Source organism: Zingiber officinale, chromosome 5B, assembly GCF_018446385.1.
Source record: "Zingiber officinale cultivar Zhangliang chromosome 5B, Zo_v1.1, whole genome shotgun sequence".
NCBI lineage: Eukaryota > Viridiplantae > Streptophyta > Magnoliopsida > Zingiberales > Zingiberaceae > Zingiber > Zingiber officinale.
Genome location: NC_055995.1, coordinates 104,077,054 through 104,091,197, shown reverse-complemented (window position 1 = coordinate 104,091,197; position 14,144 = coordinate 104,077,054). Strand labels below are relative to the sequence as shown.

Sequence of the window (14,144 nt, the reverse complement as noted above, 5' to 3'; positions counted from 1 at the left end):
ATCTAATAATTTTGATAAGACATGGGCTAAGAAGTTTCTATGGAGTCGAAGAAAATTAAAGTGCTACAACTACGATGAAGGGCATATTAAAAACAACTGTCCAAAATTGAAAAGTAAAGAAAAGGGCAAAGGGTCAAGAAGATCAAAATAAAGAAACCTCAAAGCGACATGGAGCGAATCATCATCAGAAGAATCCGAAACCAAGGAATACGACGGACTAGCGCTAAAGGCCAACCACCTATTTGAAGACAAAAGCTCTTCGGAGAAGAGCTATAATGAAGGGGGAGCATCTACTGACGAGTCCGACATAGTAAATGAGGTATGATTCTTACCTTTTGATAAATTGTATGATACAATAAAAATGTTATCCGGATCATTATGCAAATCTAGAAACAAGATTCTTGAAAAAAGAAAAGAAAAATTAATGTTAGAAACAAAATTAGAAAATCCATGCTTAGAACTTGAAAAAGTTAACGATGGAAATGCTAAATTAAAAGAATTAGTGGAAACTAAAAAAACTAGAGTTAGAAATTTTTCTAGAAATTCAAATTGATTTTTGAATACTTCTACAAGATATTTTAGAAGACTTAATTGTTATTTGAGAAATTATAGGAGTCAACTTGCAAAAGTATTAAAATATGACATTTCATGAAAATACTTGACAAATTCAGTAAGTAAAAATTTATTTTGGATTCCAAAATCTATTTTGACTCATTAGATTTTTTTTATTGCTAAAGATTAATTTGTTTAATATTAACATTATTTACAAAATGAGTTTTCATAGCCTTTCTATTTAGTTATTTTTTGCTTAAATTTTTTCTGAGCTAAAAATTTATGTTATCTATTGGTAAAAAAAATTCAAGATTTTTTTACTGTTAAATAATTTTTTATGAATTTCTTAACTAAAATCAAATTTTTAAAATTAAAAATCTTTAAAATAATTTTTAAATTTTTTTTGGCAAATCTTAGATTTAATTCTTAAAAATTATTCTTCCTCTACCCCAATACTGCTCCTACTGCAAAATTGTTAGCATCATACATTATTACAAACGGAAGTTTCCAATTTGGTGCTTGAATCACTAAGGCGGTAGTAAGTGCTCGTTTGATTTTCTCAAAAGCTTCCAAGCAATTCTTATCAAAACAAAATTCTGCATCCTTAATTAAAATGTTAGTCGGTGGCTTAGAAATTTTTTAGAAATCCTTTATTAGGGGTGTAAATGAACCAAACTGCTCATGAGCTATTCGAAGTTTGATTCAATAAAAGCTCGTTTAATGAGGTTCGTTAAGATAAACAAACTAAGTTCAAGCTTCACAATATTCGGCTCGTTAGCTTATGAACATGTTTGTTAAGCTCATGAATCAACTTTTAAATAAAAAAAATAATAATTTTGATATTGAATTTATAGATTTTACACTCTATTTATGAAACATATAGAAAAATATATTAAATTTATTTATTAGAATAAAATTATAAATTTTAATAAAAATATTATAATTTTCTCTAAATATATAATTTAGTTTTTAATGAATATTTAAATTTATAATTTATATTTATTAAGCTCGTTTAGGCTCGATAAAGACTCGAATAACCTCATGAGCCATGAATATATTCGTTAAATAAAGCTCGAGCTCGACTCGATTACAAACGAGCCAAACTCAAACATTTAAGAGTTCGGCTCGGCTCATTTACACCCCCTATCCTTTATAAATCTTTGATAAAATCTTGTGTGACCCAAGAAGCTCTGTACTCCCTTCACATTCATTGGTGGGGGAAGTTTATCAATAGCTTCTACTTTTACATGATCAACTTCTATTCCATGTTCATAACTTTTATGTCCCAGTACTATTCCCTCTTTTACCATAAAGTGTCACTTCTCCCAATTAAGAACCAAATTCACTTTTTCACATCTCTAGAGGTTTGGATAGATTGACTAAACATCAGTTGAAACTAGTTCCATACACTGAGAAATCATTCATAAATACCTCCACTATATTCTCTACCATATCTAAGAAGACAGCCATCATACAACGTTGGAAAGTGGCGAGAGCATTATGTAAGTACCTCGTGGTAGTTTTGATGTGTCAGCGAAGTAAAGTTAGATCCTGCTAGTATTTAACCCCCGTGTCTAAGTGTGCAGGAACTTAGGAGCACAGGAAGTTGAGCAAAAGACGCAGCTAGTGAGAAGGATGGCACAAGAAGAGCCGACAGGCTTACGCGGGCAGACGAGAAGGAGGTTCGTGATGTTTCCAAGGGACAAGAAGTCGGAACGAAAGTTTGCTCGAAGGCCAGAAGTTGTGTTTGGGTGAGACCTATTCCGAATGGTCGATATCACCCAAGCAGAGTCGAAGCAGAAGACCCAGACCCAAGCAAGCGAAGCTGGAGTGGAAGAACCTAGACCAAATAGTTAACATGAAGTTAACTTGGGTCTGGGCGCCTAGAGCAAGTTTTTATCCGGAATGCGACGTGACACATTTCGTTGCGACGGGAATAAAAGTTTATCCCCTCCCAGGTACCTGGAACCCTTCCAGTCTCCCCGACCAGGGCTATAAATACAGCCCTGGTACCAAAAGTTAAAGCAGAACACTTGTGATTAATTTCTTTTCAGTCTGGTTCTGTAATTTACTGCTTTAATTGCTGTAAAGAGGCTTCTCCTCCTGAAGGAGAGTTTAGTGTGCTTTCAACCTCCTTAGATTAACAACCTCCCTGGTTGTAACCAAGTAAATCTGTCGTGCCTCTTCTTTTTTAATATTTTATTTTTGTTTATGCAAGTGTTAAGTTAAGGCTCGTTTTTGTTTGCAGAGCTATTCACCCCTTCTAGCTGGCCGCCAAGGGACCAATAAGTGATATCAGAGCGGGTTCACTTCAAGAGAACTAGCCGCCAAACGAAGTACACAAGATGGTCGGACCGAGCATCAACCCACCAAAGTTCAAGGGAGAATTCGTGAGCTGGAAGAAAAAAATGGAGGTATTTTTTAAAATAGATTTTGAATTATTAATAATTATGAAATATGATTTTGTAGCTTCGAAAGACTAAGAAGATATCAATGGACGAAGAAGGAGTGAGTCGACTTCGTGGCAAACGGCAAAGCAGAGTTCCATTTGTTGAGTGTCTTACCGCCTCAAGAAGTCAACCAGATCAGAGCCTATAAGTCAGCCAAGGAGCTCTGGGAGAAATTCCTAGAACTACACGAAGGGACCTCAGAAGCAAAACTAGCGAGACGGGACCTGCTCCGGAACCATATCAACAACCTCCAATTAGAAGAAGGCGAAACTGTTGCACACCTCCACTCAAGAATCAAGGAGCTCATCACTGGACTCACGAATCTCAAAGAAAAGGTAATCAACCGAGATTGCTAAGGTATGCACTTAACGCATTTTCTAGGACTCCATAATGGTCGGCCTTAGTAGATGTGTATTTCATCTCTAAGGATTTAGAGGTAAGAACTTTAGATTTTTTTTTTAACTTTAAAATTCATGAGTCAAGATGTGCAAGTCTAAAGAAAGAACCGAAGCAAAACATTACCTTAAAAGCTAAAACGGACGAACCAAATTTTGAGACATCACTTGATGATGGAAAAACAACATTAATGGTAAGAAAATTTAAAAAATTATTTAAATATAATAAATTTAATCAAGTGCAGGGTAAAAAAGGAAAAAAGAAAGTAAGATGCTACCACTGCAATGAAGAAGGGTATATCAAAAATAATTGCCCAAAATTGAATAGCAAAGACAAGGATAAGGAAAAGAACAAGAAGTTAGCCCAACCCAAGTATAATCTAAAGACGATGTGGGATGATACGTCATCCGAATCAGAGATAGAAGCCCTCTCCAGACTTGCGCTAGTAGCAAGTCACCAAGAAGACGAAGATACAGCAAGCTCATCGAAAATGAGCATCGATGAAGGGGGAGCAACATAGGAAGAAAGCTTCAGGGGGAGATTGCAGGATCAACAAGGTAAGTTAAGTACGGACTCTGTTGGAGCAATCCCAATAGTCCGTGCGACCATGTGTTTTGGTGTTTGGGCAAAGGATTTAAGTTAGGTTCACCCTTGTTATTTGATATGTGTACTTGAGTTGTGCAGAACTGCAGGATATACATGTAACTCAGGTTGACGACTTCGGGTCCAGTGAAGGATGGAGATCCGAGGGTACCCTAGACAAGGCAGCAAGGACAAGGGCCGATAGAAGCGACTTCGAGGCATACGCGAAGGATGGCATTGGGGACGAGTCGCAGGCTTGAATGCATCCGAGGGATGAGAGTCAAAGGAAGTAGGCTTGAAGGCAAGAGGTCAAGGCTGCAAAGAAGCGTCAAGTGAGTCATAAGGGTGAGGGTACGAGTGCACGAGAGATTGTACTCGGAGTAAAATCCTAGTTTTAGGGTTTTACTGTAGCGTTATTGTAGCAATACTGTAGCAGTACTATAGCGCTAATGTAGCAATTGACTGCATATTTTAGAAGTCAACTGGTGCAGTCGACCGCGCAGTCGACTGGGTGCGAACAGAATGGTTCTGTTCGTTCGATTAGTGTGGATCAGTCGACTGCATGTTTTAGCAGTCGACTGCACCAGTCGACTGCAAGTTTTAGCAGTCGACTGGTATCGAGCCTTTGGGATGTAACGGTCGAATTTCCACAGAGGGCAGTCGACTGCATGTTTTGGCAGTCGATTGGTAGGCGGGGTTTTCAACCCGCGACCTATATAACCAAAGGTTGGAAGCTTGGTTATAGTTGACGAAATTAGTGGTGGTAAAACCTAATTAGTAGTCTACTAGTCTCAAGAGTCTTAGTTGGTGTTGTGGTGAGGTTTCTCCACCCACAAGGAGCGACTTGAGATAGCCGAAGTTTGCCGAGGAGTAATCCACCGATGGATAGGGATCGTCCACCTCAAGGACACACCATGGAGTAGGAGCTTTATCTCCAAACCACGTAAATGATCGTGTAGCTTGGTTTGCATTCTTTCTTATCTTTAGTTTAATTTCCTTTAGCTTGTTTGTTTTGTATATTCCGCTGCGCATACTAACAAGTGTAGGAAGATCAATCGATTTGGGGACGCCGTCTATCCAACCCCCCTTCAAGGCGACCACCGATGTCCTACAAGTGGTATCAGAGCGAGGCCGCTCTCTGTTGGACTAACCGCCGAGGAAGTAAAGATGACTGGCTTGATAGAACCGCTAAAGTTTGAAGGCGGAGGCTTATGAGACTTCACATATTGGATGATGAAGATGGAGGTCTTCTTCAATACGGATTGGGACACCATGATGGTGGTCAAAAAGCCGTTCGAAGTTCCGAAGGACAAGAAGGGAAAGCGACTCTGACCGCGTCATTGGACGGAGGAGCAAACCTCATGGTCAAAGGCAAATTCAAAGGTAATATCGATTTTAATTGATATTTTACCTAATGACATGATGAGTCGTATAGGTGAATATGAGAACGCCCATGATTTGTGGAGCAAGATAAAGAAGGTTCCATGGGAAGAACCTTTGTCTACACAAGAGGAGGAAAAATCCGAAGAAACGGATGAAGAAGCTCAAGTAGAGAAGGATCAATCAGATGTGGAGACCAACTCAACATCAAAAGAAGAAGAGGAAGTGAACTTGGTCGCATTTGAGGAAAAGGATGAAGAAAGGCCATCCACAAGTGTGGATGAGGAAGATATAGCATCTACATGTTCAAAGGTTGAAGAAGAATCCAAGACAAGTGAAGAAGAAGAAGAATAAATCTTGGAAGAAGTCAACCTAGTGAGCACCTCCACCGAAGCAAAGTCAAAAGATCACATTGTGTGCTTCAGATGCAATGAAAGGGGACACTACAAAAGTAGATGTCCAATGGGTAAGAAGGTAACCCCTAAACCCACTCAAATTATTTTAGATACTAATTTGGGTTGTAGGAATGATGGTGCCAAGAAGAAGAAGGAGAAGAAGCACATTAGATGCTTCACTTATGGTGAAATAGGGCACTAACACACCAAATGCCCAAGGAAGAGAGAGCTCAAAAAGTTGGGGCATTTAAGGATGTGAGAAAAGAAGTGGAGGAAGAATGGAGGCTCATGTCAAGGGGGAGCTCCAAAGGTAAAGGGTAAGGTAAACCCTAATTTAAATTTGAAGTCAAATTTAAATTCCTCCATGCATGTTAGGAAAAATAATGTTAATCATTATATGCCCATGCAAAATTTTGGTTTCAAATATTATGATAGGAGTAGGGTAATTGTAGATCAAAACCCTAGGAGACTCATTCATAAAAAATCTAGAAATGTTAAACCTAAGGAGACCCAAGGCATTAATTCCAAGAAGGGGAGACATATGCCTAGAAAGGGTAGGTCTAGGAATGTCCAATTTGGACAAATTAACTCTAGGGTTAGGAACCTAGAGAAGGAGAATCAAGCCTTAAGAGGAAAACTTGATAAGTTAGAACAATTCCTTAAGAGATTCAATGTTGGATCTAAGGAATTAAATATGATGTTGGGTAGCCAAAGACCCAACCATGATAGATCGGGCTTGGGATACTGATCTAGTCCCTCCAAGGCTAATAAGAGATCATATGTTAGGGTGGCAAATGATCATGGCAAGGGAGAGTCCTCCAAAGCTAAGGGAAAGTCTTATGCTAGGGTTGCATATGACTATAGCAAGGAGAAGTCAATAAATGGCAAGGGAAAGTCATTTAAAGGTAAGGAAAAATTAACCAAGGACAAATTGTCCAAGGTTAAGAAAGTTAGGTTTGTAGGCCAAGTGTCACCGGAGGTGCACCAATGTGGCCTAGCCATTGTGGATGAGTCACCTATGGAGGTTGCTAAGGTTAAGAGCTCTAGGGGGAGCTCTAAGAGTCAAGTTGGGACCCATGGAAAATGGATCTCAAATGGGTACTACTTGGGAGTCTAGATTGGGTCATGAAATGTGCCAAATGGTTTGGAGACGGACTTGAGTCTCAAACCTAGGGTTTTGGCACAATTGAGTTGTGTTTCATGCTTGAAAATATAACATTGGGGTCATATAGCATGATAATTGGTTTTGGATGTATAGATGTTATATAAACCAATGCTAGGGATGCATTGTGGGTTAGTATGGGCAAATACATCAAGAGGAAGCCAAAACTAGGACTTTAGGTCAAGGTCCAATTGAACTTTTTAACTAGTTTTGTGTTTTGTTTCAATCTTGTGATTTATGATAAATATATTTTTATATATATTTTTTCCAAGTAGACATTGATAAAATAGACCTCTCCAAAAAATTTGAGAATTTTTGGAGGTCTGTAGAATTTCTGGCGCATTTCTGAAGTTATCCAGAAAAGGCTAATTTTTGCATAAATAGTGTACCAGTCAACTGGTACAGTTATCAGTCGACTGGTAACAATGTTTTTGAGCACAAAATGTCTCTGTAAGCTCGTTTTCATGGGGGCAGTCGACTGGTACTTCTTGCAGTCGACTAATGCCAGTCTGAAAGTGTTTTCAGCACTGGATTTTGACTGGGTCAGCTCGTATAGATGTATGGGATCAATGGGGGATAAATACATGAGTTTAGGATCAGTTGGATGATAAGTTTTCAACAATTGGGATATTGCTCGAAATCTTTTTGGATGTTAGGTAAAGGGGAGAAGTAAGGTTTAGTTGGGAAAACCTTAGTGTCTTTGCGTAGGGGGAGCCTTGAGATAGGTTCTTAAAAATCCCTGTGGGAAAATTCCTAGCTCAATGGGGATCATAGGTGCAGGGGGAGCCTTGGAATAGATTCCAATGCATGTTTGCATTTATATTTCGGCGGTGTAAGTCCAAGTGTGTAGCCTTGGCAATGTAAGTCCATTTGTTTTAGCATATTTATTTGCTATTGTTTTCCCTAACTTAAACGTATTGCCAAACATCAAAAAGGGGGAGATTGTTGGATCAATCCCAATGGTCCGTGCGACCATGTGTTTTGGTGTTTGGACAAAGGATTTAAGTTAGATTCACCCTTGTTATTTGATATGTGTACTTGAGTTGTGCAGGACTGCAGGATACACATGTAACTCAGGTTGACGGCTTCGGGTCCAGTGAAGGATGAAGCATCCGAGGGGCCGTGGACAAGGCAGCAAGGATAAGGGCCGAGGGAAGTGACTTTGAGGCATACGCGAAGGATGGCATTGGGGACGAGCCTCGGGCTTGAATGCATCCGAGGGACGAGAGACAAAGGAAGTAGGCTTGAAGGCAAGAGGTCAAGGCTACAAAGAAGCATCAAGTGAGTCATAAGGGTGAGGGTATGAGTGCACGAGAGATTGTACTCGAAGTAAAATCTTAGTTTTAGGATTTTACTGTAGCGTTACTGTAGCAGTACTGTAGCGCTACTGAGCAATCGACTGCTTGTTTTAGCAGTCGACTGGTGCAGTCGACCGCGCAGTCGACTGGGTGTGAACAGAATGGTTCTGTTCGTTCGATTAGTGTGGATCAGTCGACTGCATGTTTTAGCAGTCGACTGCAAGTTTTAGCAGTCGACTGGTATCGAGCCGTTGGGATGTAACGGTCGAATTTTCACAGAGGGCAGTCGACTGCATGTTTTGGCAGTCGACTGGTAGGCGGGGTTTTCAACCCACGGCCTATATAACCAAAGGTTGGAAGCTTGGTTATAGTTGACGAAATTAGTGGTGGTAAACCCTAATTAGTACTCTACTAGTCTCAAGAGTCTTGGTTGGTATTGTGGTGAGGTTTCTTCACCCACAAGGAGCGACTTGAGATAGCCGGAGTTTGCCGAGGAGTAATCCACCGACGGATAGGGATCGTCCACCTCAAGGACACGCCGTGGAGTAGGAGCTTTATCTCCGAACCACGTAAATGATCGTGTAGCTTGGTTTGCATTCTTTCTTGTCTTTAGTTTAATTTCCTTTAGCTTGTTTGATTTGTATATTCCGCTGCGCATACTAACAAGTGTAGGAAGATCAATCGATTTGGGGACGCCGTCTATCCAACCCCCCTTCAAGCCGACCACCGATCCCCTACAGACTCTTCCTTCTAAAAAGTTATTTCAATTCGTAAAAATATTATCGAAAAACTGTTGTAAGTTAGAAAAGGAAAAGAAAGAGCTAAAATCAATCTTAGTTATATCTTGTCGATTAGAAGATTTTAATGAAATAAAAATTGAAAAATTGAAAAAGAAAATATAAAAATTTGAAAAGTCATACATGCTCAACTTTTATTCCATCTAATTTTTAAAAATATTCAGGACTTAATTGACATCTCAAATACCACAAGAGCCAAATTAGAAAAATATCCCAGAAATACATTCCCAAAATTTTTTTGATTAACCCTATAATAAGGAACTTATTTTGGGTTCCAAAATCATACTTCGATTAATTAATTTTTGACTTTAAGATAGAAAGTTAAATATTTAATTTCTTTAAAAGATTTTTTCTAGAAAGTGGTTGTTGCTCCAATATCTAAGAAGATCTAGTGCATCGCTACAGTATAGAAGTCAATTATTGAAATAAATATTTAATTGATTAACTAGTAAGCAAGCAATTAGTTGTTATAAAAATAATTTTTCAAATTTTTTTAGAAATTATTTAGAAGTTAATTTTTCTGAGAAAAATAACTTTATCTGTAAAAATATTAAATTTTTCTGAATGTTAAATTTTTTTATGATAATTTTAACTTTATATTATCTGACTTATATGTGTTATTTTTTTTTAATTTACATTGATAAATCCAAACTTAAACTTTAATTTTTCTCTTAGACTTTTGTGTTAGACCTTCCAAGTAATGTCTTTAAAGGTATCCTATTTTTTATGTAATCAAAAGGAGGAGGAGTAAAGATTAAGTCTAGAGGAAGGGTAGTACAATTTTGTACTTGTAAATTTTTTTTACTTTCAAAATTTGAACTGTTATTTTATAACTGCTAAATTTGTAGTTTACCCTAACATAACTTGGGGTTTGTTCACGTCAAAAAGGGGGAGATTGTAAGTACCACGTGGTAGTTTTGATATGGTCAACCAAGTTAGGTCCTGTTGGTATTTAACTCTCGTGTCTAAGTGTGCAGGAACTTAGGAGCATAGGAAGTCGAGCGAAAGATACAGCTGGTGAGAAGGATGGCACAGGAGAGAACCGATGGGCTCGGTGCATCCGAGGTAGGAGGTGCCACTGAAGAGTAAGCGGGTGGACGAGAAGGAGGCGTGATGCATTTTAGAGGGATGAGAAGTCGGAGCAAAAGTTTGCTCCAAGGTCGGAAGTTGAGTTCGGGTGAGCCCTATTCCGGATGGCCGAGATCACCCAAGCGGAGATGGAGTCAGAGCGGAAGATCCGGACCTAAGCAAGTGGAGCTGGAGTGGAAGAACCCAGACCAAATAGTTAACATGAAGTTAACTTGGGTCTGAGCGCCTGGACTCAGTCCAGGCGCTCGGAGCAAGCTTTTATCTGGAATGCGATATGACGCATTTCATTACGAAAGGGATAAAAGTTTATCCTTTCCTAGGCACTTGGAACTCTTCCAGGCGCCCCGACCAGGGCTATAAATATAGCCCTGGTCCTAGAAAGTAAAATAGAACACTTGTGATTAATTTCATTTCAGTCTGGTTCTGTAATTGAGTGCTTTAATTGTTGTAAAGAGGTTTCTTCACCTAAAGGAGAGTTTGTGCGGTTTCAACCTCCTTGGATTAACAACCTCCCCGATTGTAACCAACTAAATCCATCGTACCTCTTCTTTTTTAATCTCTTATTTTTGTTTATGAAAGTGTTAAGTTTAATTAAGCTGTAAAAGTTGGAGGAAGGTTCACTTTTATTTGTATGGCTATTCATCCCCCTCTAGCCAGCCGCCAAGGAACCAACACATTACACAATCCAAAAGGCATTCGTCGATAAGCGAAAGTTCCATAAGGGCATGTAAAAGTGGCCTTCTCCTGATCATGGGAATGTATTAGAATCTGATAAAATCCGGAATACCCATCCATATAGTAGAAATAAGAATGTTAGCAAGCCTCTCAAACAGCTAGTCAATTAAGGGAAGGGAAAAATGATTCTTTCTTGTCTCCTTGTTTAACTTTAATAATCAATGCACATATACCATTCGGTAACTATTCTGGCTGGGATCAATTCATTGCTTTCATTTTTTATTACCGTCATTCCACCCTTTTTTGGAACTACATGCACTAGATTTACTCATTCACTGTCAAAAATTTGATATATGATCCTTTCATCTAATAATTTCAATACCTCTTTTTGAACCACCTCCTTCATGTTGAGGTTTAATCTCCTTTGATGTTCAACTGAGCTTTCTAATAAGATTTTATGCATGCATAAAGAAGAATTGATCCCTTTGTTGTCATCAATGTTGTACCTAATTACTTTCCTATGCAAGCTTAGTTCTCTAATTAGTTTCTCAGTTTCCATCTCAGTCAGATTTGCATTAATTATCATAGAAAATGTGGAATTTGGCCTAAGAAATTCGTATCTAAGGTTAGATGATAAAGGTTTCAGTTCCACTTGAGGTGCTAAAATTTCAGGTACAATAGAATTCTGCTCAATTATCTTTATTTGTTCATACTCTGATACTGGTCCAAGAACTTTTTTCTCATCCTCTTCTTCTTCTCCATAACTCAAACTTTCTTCTAAGGGATCCTCTAACATTGATAGGGGCAAACAATCACTATTACTTCTATCTTCTCTTAAAGAATTTCCACTATCTATATCCGTAGATAAATTCATTGAAGACGTCATACGACCCAACATCTATGTCAATGTTCCACTACACCAAGGTAATATCATTGTGAGATCCTTACGATAAAGATGAATGTCTTCTTCTGAAGTGCTTTGGGTTCCACTACTCTCTTGACTTGGTTCCCCCTTTCTTGGCAGCTTTATCTCCATCCTTTTTACCTCTGGACTTCTAAATGAGAGAGTCATTTGGTTTTCTCTTGACCATTCATTGATATTTGCTACTATCCGGTCGATCACTTCACATGCTTCATTCAGACTTTTATTAAGCAAAGAACCTCCAGCAGCCCAGTGTAGCAAAAAATTTTTTCTAGAAGAATATCGCTATATAAAATGTACTGATTGCCAACCAGTCCTCAATCCCATGATGTGGGCATTGGTATAAAATATTTAAGAATCTGTCCCATGCTTGGCATAACATTTCCCCTTCTTGTTGTTTGAAATGCAGGATTTGATTCCTGAGTTGAGTTGTCTTCTTTGAAGAAAAATATTTGTTCACAGACTTACTCTTGAGTTCATTCCAAGTTTTGATACTTTTGGGTTGCAAAGTATTAAGTCATACTTTTGCAGTATCTCTGAGACTAAAAGGGAAAACCATCAATATAATCAAATCTGAAGAGATCCCTTCGTACTTCATCGTGTTACAATACCTATAAAATTACATCAAGTGTGAGGAAGGACTTTCTGTATCTAACCCCCTAAATTGATCTTCTTGAATTTCTAAAATAAATGTTGGATCAAGAACGAAGTTGGGAGCGTGACTTTCTTGTAGCACAATAGGACTCAATTCTCTTGCTGACTTGGGAGCCACAGTCTTTTAGAGGCCTTTGAACCATTTTTATTTGATTAATTAACTTGCTAACTGAAATCGTAAATCTTAGCAACAAGAATTTACAATGTAGAATTCAAAATTATGTTCAAATGAGAAAACAAAAAATCAAAGTGTTGAATTAACGTACAGGAAGAAAATGACATAAATAAAGTAAAAAAATGCAAGATATATGAAAAATAAAAGTGCAAAAATATTTACATAAATAGAAAATAATGTCTAGTCTAACTCAAGTGATTATCAACTAATGTTATAAATGTAGTTTCCAGTAATGGCGCCAAAAACTTGACGTGGTACAGTCCGCAAGTGCACGTTTGTCGTCAAGTAATAAAAGATTATCGATCTCACGAGAACTGGTTATAAGCACTAGTAATTACTCACGACAAATTATCTAAACGAACATTGGTTGAGAATCTTGTACTAAAGAAGTAGATTGAGAGAAAGAGGAATAAAGAGAGAGAGGTTGAGAGAGAAAGAGAGAGTTGGTTGAGGAACTTGGTTTGAGAAATGTTCTAGGGGTTCAGTTTTATTGTGATTCTAATCAATGGACTAAGGATCACCGATTACCCATTCTCTATTCCTATGCACATGTAGGAGGAACATTTCGTTGTCGATACTTGCCCACGGTGGTCATGTCGAAGTGTCATTTCTATTGATATCCAATGCTACCTAATAGAAATAATTTCTATGAAGTTTGGTCCAATAATTACCCCTAAGCCTCACTACAAGAAAATTGTGATTTCACAATACTTAAAAGACAATGTTTTTTTTTTAAAAAAAAATGTTGTCTTTTTTTCTTTTACAACACTTTTAGTGAAAAGTGTTGTCTATATTTTATATTTTTTATTAAAGACAACATTTTTTCACCTAATGTTGTCTATTGGTGTTTTTTTTGGGGCCAAAGACAACACTTTTCAAAAAGCGTTGTCTATCAACTTTTTTTAATATATGCAACAACTATTTTTTTAACAAGTCTACTCCACACAAAACTCTCATTTGAAAAAACTCCACGAAAACCTAGTTTCCAACACTCATCTTCGCCCGCCAAAACCGAAGCCTCCGTCATCCTCATCGCTGGCCAAGCCACCCCTCGTCTGGGAGCCTTCTATGAGTTCTTCGCTTGCCAATCTCACCCCTCCCTCACCGTCTATAGCGTTGATTCATCAGAGCCACGTCGGATCCAACTTCGCCCTCTTGGCATTTCATCTCCGCCTTCTGCCGCCTTGTCTGACACCAAAAGGGGGGACAGATCTCAAGCCTACACTTCTCCCCTAAGGATTGTCCTCTTTGGAGTAGATCAGGCCGCCATGCTCGACCTCTTACCGGGGGTGGTTGGGAGGGTTTCCTCGTCTACCTCGATGTCCTCTTCGTCTTCGTCGATGTTTTTGAATCCCAGTAGCAATATATTTCAGTACAAGGTTGACGTGCCCCAACGATCCCTTGCAACGTAGTTTGAGGATGGGCTTCTAGGGTTCTTGCATTTCCACCCTGGGGCACCGAGGAAGGTGCCAAGATCACCTTACAAGGTGAGTACTTTTGCTTAGATTTGTCTTTGCACTTAATTTTACAGGTTTTAGGGAGAAACATTAGACTTCGATGAATTTGATAGGCAAGAAAATTTGAATCTTTTCTAGTTCTGGTTCTCAAATTTGAAGC

The 14,144-nt window shown here is 38.4% G+C and overlaps 1 non-coding gene across 1 annotated transcript; it reads left to right on the top strand.

Annotated features, from left to right (window-relative positions):
* Positions 1-12,018: 12,018 nt before the first annotated feature.
* LOC121988078 lies at positions 12,019-12,124 on the top strand. Its single transcript, XR_006113840.1, has one exon. It is a non-coding gene; the product is annotated as a small nucleolar RNA R71 (small nucleolar RNA).
* Positions 12,125-14,144: the final 2,020 nt, after the last annotated feature.